Below are 6,155 nucleotides of genomic sequence, written 5' to 3' on the forward strand. Positions count from 1 at the left end.
CACCACCGCCGCCCAGCTCCATGAAGCTTTCTGGTTGCTAGTTTAGTTCCAAGTTCAGTGAGAGGCCCTCACTGAATAAGAGAATAAGGTGGACAGTGATGGAGCAGGACTCCTGGTGTCCTCCTCTGGCCCCCGTGGTTTGTGCAGGCCTATGCTGACACCATGCACATATGCCATGCATATACACACACTGTATTTCCTCTTTGCTGTTAAAACACTTGATGGATAGGGTGATACCCAAAGATAATGCGAATTTTCCACTAGCAACGAAGTCCAGCAGGCGTGTGGAAGCTTGATGGCGCTCACTCAGCTTATCACGTCGATAGCTGCAAATGATAATTTTACAGTGTCTTAGCGATCCTTCTTGTATGATTAGAGGCCCCTTTCTTTCGTTCTGTCCCCATTTTAAATGCTGTCATTATTCATTCTCAGATTTCTCTCTGAAATTCACTTCATTGAAATTCCTTATCTTCACAGTCTACTGATATTGAAACTCCCCCCTAATTTACCTCGTCTGGCCTTTTCCCCAGAATCTTGAGGCAGGAACTGAAGAAGAGTCCGTGGGAGAACACTGCTTACCGGTTAGTTCTTCATTGCTTGCTCAGCTTGCTTTCCTATACAACCCAGGGGCAACACTGCCCACAGTGAGCTGGGCCCTCCCCACATCAATCATCAATCAAGAAAATTCCTCAGCTGCCTGCAGACTTGCTTAAAGGCCAGTCTCTGGAGGCAGTTTCTCAAATGAGATTCTGTCTTCTGAAGTGACCCTTGCTTGTGTCAACAACGACCTAGCACACTATGCAAGTCTTAAAACAGCTACGCACCACCTAAGATTGTTTCTCTATATCCTCAGCCACTGCTGTACCAAGTTTCCCCATTGCACTAACATTGGATGCTTAGGAGAGGGAAATTCACCATTTACAGTAACGCTGTCATGAAAAACTGGATGCTCCAATTTTCCCTGGGCTTTAAAGAAAAGGTGCAGGGCCAGGGCACATCAAAGCCCACTGGGTTGCAAGTCATGTGATTACCCTTCAGAAAGATTGCATGGATTTTCACTAGCAGTGAGGCGCTCTCTGCTCCCACAGACAACAGGGAATAGAAAGACAGGCACATCCACACACAGCATGCCGCCTCACGGCCTCATAGGTCTGTTATGGCTGTGGAGGAAGGTAGAATCTTTTGTGTCTGCTCCTTGAATAAACTTTACAAAAGCTGGCTGTTTTAACTAGAAATCTGGAGGGCTGCGTGAATATTTCAGAAGTTCTGGCAATGGCTGATCCCAGAGCAGGAGGCCTAAGTTAGACTAGGGCGGATCTTCTCTCTGGCCGTCTCTTAGGAGAGAGCAACCCTCCTAGAGCCTTTACCAGACTATGCCGGCTTTACCTCAGTCTCTGAGGACAGCAGGCTGCCACGCTGGTAGAATCCAGCTCTTTCCTGTGGTTGAGGCTGCAGACCCTACACAGCTGGGTTCAGCTTTGATCTCCACAGAAGGCAGACTCTGCCGTCTTAGTGAGATTCACCCCTTCCAGGATCACAGGGCCACTGGCTGGCATTTCCACAGTATCGAAAGTGAGCCTCCACCTAACAGGGGGCCTTTGAGGACATGAAGGGTGCCAAGTGGCCCATCTTTCCTAAATCCCTCATTGTAACAGGCCTGGAAATGGGGTTTCCACTCAGTTTTCTGCAGCTGGCTAGAGAATTGAGAGCCAGTAGCTCAGGCTGGCACCCTAGCCCAGGGGCCTCTGCCTAGTCATTTTTTTCATGCTGTGATACCCTAAGATGTGTAGCTGGTTGTGTCTTAGCCCAAGTAGATATGGGCTCCTACTCTGGGCCTGGGGTGTGGACCTGTCTGAAAGTCACCAAGAATCCTTAACACTGATGTCTGATGTCCTGGTTAAGTATGGGGTTTAAAACTTTTAAAAATTACACTTATGTATTTGTGTGGGAACACATGCATGCATAGCGTGGCATACATGCAGAAGTCAGAAAGACAGCCTGGGGGAGCTGGATCTCCCTTCCACCAAGCGGGTCTCAGGAATTGAACTCGGGTCATCAGGCTTCTCAGCAAATGCCGTTACCCGCGGAGCCGTCTGTCTGACAGAGGGAGTGTGCTTTTCAGCTGAAACAAATAGAAAGCCTGGGCCTCTCCAGCTCCATCACACTGTGACATGCCACCTCACATATGGGAAGCTTTGGAGCTCGGAAAAGCGTGGGAGGCTTCTCAGAGCCTCACGCCAACAGCTGTCTAAGATGAAGCATCTCCCAGGGTCCTGCTCCTTGAACTTGGCTCCAGGCTTGAGTGATCTCCATCCCCACTGAAGTGCAAGCTTGTGGGGAACATCTGAGAGCCACTTACAACAGTCAGCCAGAGACTCACAGATTTGGGGGACAGGAAGAGTGGTTCCACCCCCGAGTAGCCAGCTCTGCAGCCTGGGAGCCATGGCAAGAGGAGTGTCCTCCCCATCAGGTCCTTTCCAGGATGCTTGGGACCACCTTGTTCTGTCCATTCCTGGGCAGTAGAAACTGGGAACATATTGTTCCCAACATGGCTGTCGCCTGAGAATAAATTGCACAAATGACCCCATCAATAAGGTACTGTTTTCTGACAAAAGTCACGCCTCGAGCTCAGTGGCCTGAAACACGTTATTGCTCCTAGGCCAGTAGAAAGCTCTGGTCATCTGGCCCAAGCCAGTTGATCTTGGCTGAGCTTGCAGGTAGGTCTGCTGGGCAATGACTGGTTTATGTGGTCTTACCCTTGGTATGAGTGGGTGACCAAGCTGAATGTCACTCACCATCTACCCAATGGGCTACTTGAACTTCAGCACAAACTGTGGCCAGCAGGAACAAAATCAGACCTGGTACAGGCTCACATCCCTCTGTCTTCTCCCTTCAGTTACACTGTGTAAAACCAGCCTCCTTTTCCTCCTCCTCTTCTTCTTCCTCCTCTTCCTCTTCCTTTTCCCTTCCCCTTCTCTGTTGTGGAATAATCTTTTTGTACACTTTGTGAAGTGTAGATGTGAAGATGTATCTTTTCCAAGGTGTCTTCTGATTGGTTTAGTAAGAGTTAACTGACCAATAGCTAGGCAGGAGGTATAGATGGGACTTCCAGGCACAGAGAGAACTCTGGGAAGAAGAGAGGCAGAGAAGCCAGACAGACATGTAGGGGAAACAGGAGATGCAAGATGAAAGAGAGGTAAAAACCATGTGGTAGGATGTAGATTAATAAAAATAAGGGTTAATTTAAGCTTTAAGATCTCATGGGACAGATCCAAGCTAAAATTGAACTTTCATAATTGATAATAAATCTCCGTGTCATCATTTAAGAGCTGACTGGTAGGACAGAGAAAGACTTCTCATGCTTCTACTTCTTCTAATTGTTTCACCGTGTGTGTGTGTTTGTTTGCACACTTTTACACACATGAATATATCACGGTCCCCACGTGGAGGTCAGAGGATAACTAGGGTTCTTTCCTTCTATCATGTGTGCTCTAGGGATAGAACTCGGCCGAGCCATCCGGCTATCCCTAGACTCCTCATCCTCCCTTCCCTCTCCCCCTCCTCCTCTTCTTCTTTTGTGATGTGGGAGGTGATGTATGCTGTGAATATGTTTTATTGCTGTTGGTTAACAAAGAAGCTGCTTTTGGCCAGTGGCTTAGTAGAGTAAAGCCAGGCCGGAAGAAATATCTGGAGAGAGTAGGCAAAGTCAGAGAGAAGCCATGTAGACACCCACAAGAGACAGATGCACCAGAACCTTGACGGTAAGCCACAGCCACATGGCAACACACAGATTAATAGAAGTGGATTAATTTAAGATATAAGAGTTAGTCATAGCCGGGCGATGGTGGCGCACGCCTTTAATCCCAGCACTTGGGAGGCAGAGGCAGGCAGATCTCTGTGAGTTTGAGACCAGCCTGGTCTACAAGAGCTAGTTCCAGGACAGGCTCCAAAGCCACAGAGAAACCCTGTCTCGAAAAAAAAAAACAAAAAAAAAAAAAAAGAGTTAGTCATAAATACTCCTAAGCTATTGGTCAAACAATATTGCAAATAATAAAGTTTCTGTGCGATTACTTCCTGGGTATCCAGGAAATGAAAAAGCAATCGCCCCCAACACTTTTGCTTTTCTGTTTGTTTGGGGTTTTTTTCCAGACAAGGTTTCACTGTGTAACAGCCTTGGCTCTCTCGAAACTAGTTCTGTAGACCAGGCTGTTCTCTAACTCACGGAGATCTGCCTGCTTCTGCCTCTCAAGTGATAGGATTAAAGGCGTGTGCCACTGCTCAACTAGACTCTACTTCTTAAAGAAAGAAACCGGAAATACAGGGGAAAGGCAGGAGGGGACTTACAAGTCACTGGACCTTTTTTTTTTCAATTACTCTATCAAAGTGATTTTGAAAAAAAAAAGGCCACAAGCCAGTGTAGTTGGAAAGAAAAAATCCCATAAAAATGATGACTCCCAGGTACCGTGTTCTACTCTAGGGAGCTTCTATCCAGCTACATGTCCTTTCTTTATGGACATGCCGTTTGTGAGATCCGTGTAATCCCTTGCCATGCACTGTTGGGAGATCTCAAGCAACCAGAGGCAAGTGAGAGAGCTGGGAGTTAACAGATCAAGAACGAGCTTGGCGGAGTGGCACCAGGGCCAGCTTCTTGAAAGCCAGCCACACTGCTCCTCTGCCTATGGGGCTGGGACCAGGACACCCATGTGTGTGACTGTGCACACAATTTTTCTAGGCTTTGGACAGTTCAGCTCTTACTCAGCAAATCCTATGCTGAGAAGAAACAACACCCAGTGGTGTTTTAGGGAGGCGAACCATCGTTAGGACGGCCCTTCAGCCACCAGCAGCGGCAGCGGACGGGCGAGCCTGCAGCTCACACAGCTTGCCGAGTTGTGTGGCCTCTCCCATTTGTTTTCCTGTCTGCGAAACAGGAGCCGTCTTTTGCCGTGATTTCGAGGATTAGGGGAGATCACGGATTTGAGAATGCCTGAGTCTGCCTGGCCCGCAGCAGGTGCTGGCTGAATGAACACAGGCTCTGTTCTTTGGTGTCCCCTGTTCCCTGGGGAAATCCTAGGTGCTTGGGAGGGGACGGCTTTTCCGGGGTTTTCTAGAAGAGCGGTTTCTGCAGACTCCCGTCTTCAGCGCCTCATGTGGTTTGTTTCTCCCTGCCAGAGTGTAATTAAATCCTGGAACAGCCAGAACGGATAATGAATGGTGCAGCTTGGTAGGTTTGTCTCCAGTTAATGCCTGTGACCGGGGAAGAGCCCGCCACGGGCAATTAGTGATTCTCGTGTAATTGGGATGCTCACTTGGCAGAAACTCAAAGAGCTGCTTGCCTGTTTCGGTGGCAGATGGAAACTAGTCCTAGCCTGGGCCTGGTGGACCAGACAGGGCAAGAGTCCCCAAAAGGAGGCTGTGGCCCAGCTAACCCCTATACGAGGAGGCCACAGGGAGGGCTCAACCCCAGTGGTTCTGCCCTCAACTGGTTGATTTTTAGTACAGGGAGTTAACACTGAAGACTGGCCAGGTCTTGTTTCAGTTGCAGTACAATGGGGAAAAAGTGAATGAAGCTTTTACATGGTGCTTATTTACTCACATTCTGAATAGGCAATGGATTTCCATGGTTCTACATCAAAATGCAGAAAAAGTGTGGACCCGACATGGCTCAGTCAAGCAAGCCTGACGACCTAAGCTCAGTCTCTGGAACGCACGTACAAAGCCAGATGTTGCGATGTGCATCTGTAATCCCAGCAGCCCTACAGTGAGATGGGGGAGGGAGACAGGCAAATCACCTGGAACCTCGTGTGCAATCTACCCTGGAGCACTCAGCCTGGGAGAAGCAAGAAGACGCCTGACCTCAGCAAAGGAAGGAAACCCCTGCAGTCTGTCCTACGCAGGAGCAGCAGCACGGGCGCACACACATTCACACACAGACCTCACACATGAGCTAATAATAAGTTAATACAAATTGAAATATGCAAAGGAGCAGGGAGTAATGGAACACACCTGTAACTCCGGCCTGTAGGCCTGGCCCACGGGGAGGATTGCAGGTTTGAGGCTAATGTGAACTATATAGCAAGATTTTATATGAATAGAATAAACAAGTATGAAATGACACACCCATAACTGCTCTGTAAGCACATTCACATATAAGTCCT

Source organism: Microtus ochrogaster, chromosome 1, assembly GCF_000317375.1.
Source record: "Microtus ochrogaster isolate Prairie Vole_2 chromosome 1, MicOch1.0, whole genome shotgun sequence".
NCBI lineage: Eukaryota > Metazoa > Chordata > Mammalia > Rodentia > Cricetidae > Microtus > Microtus ochrogaster.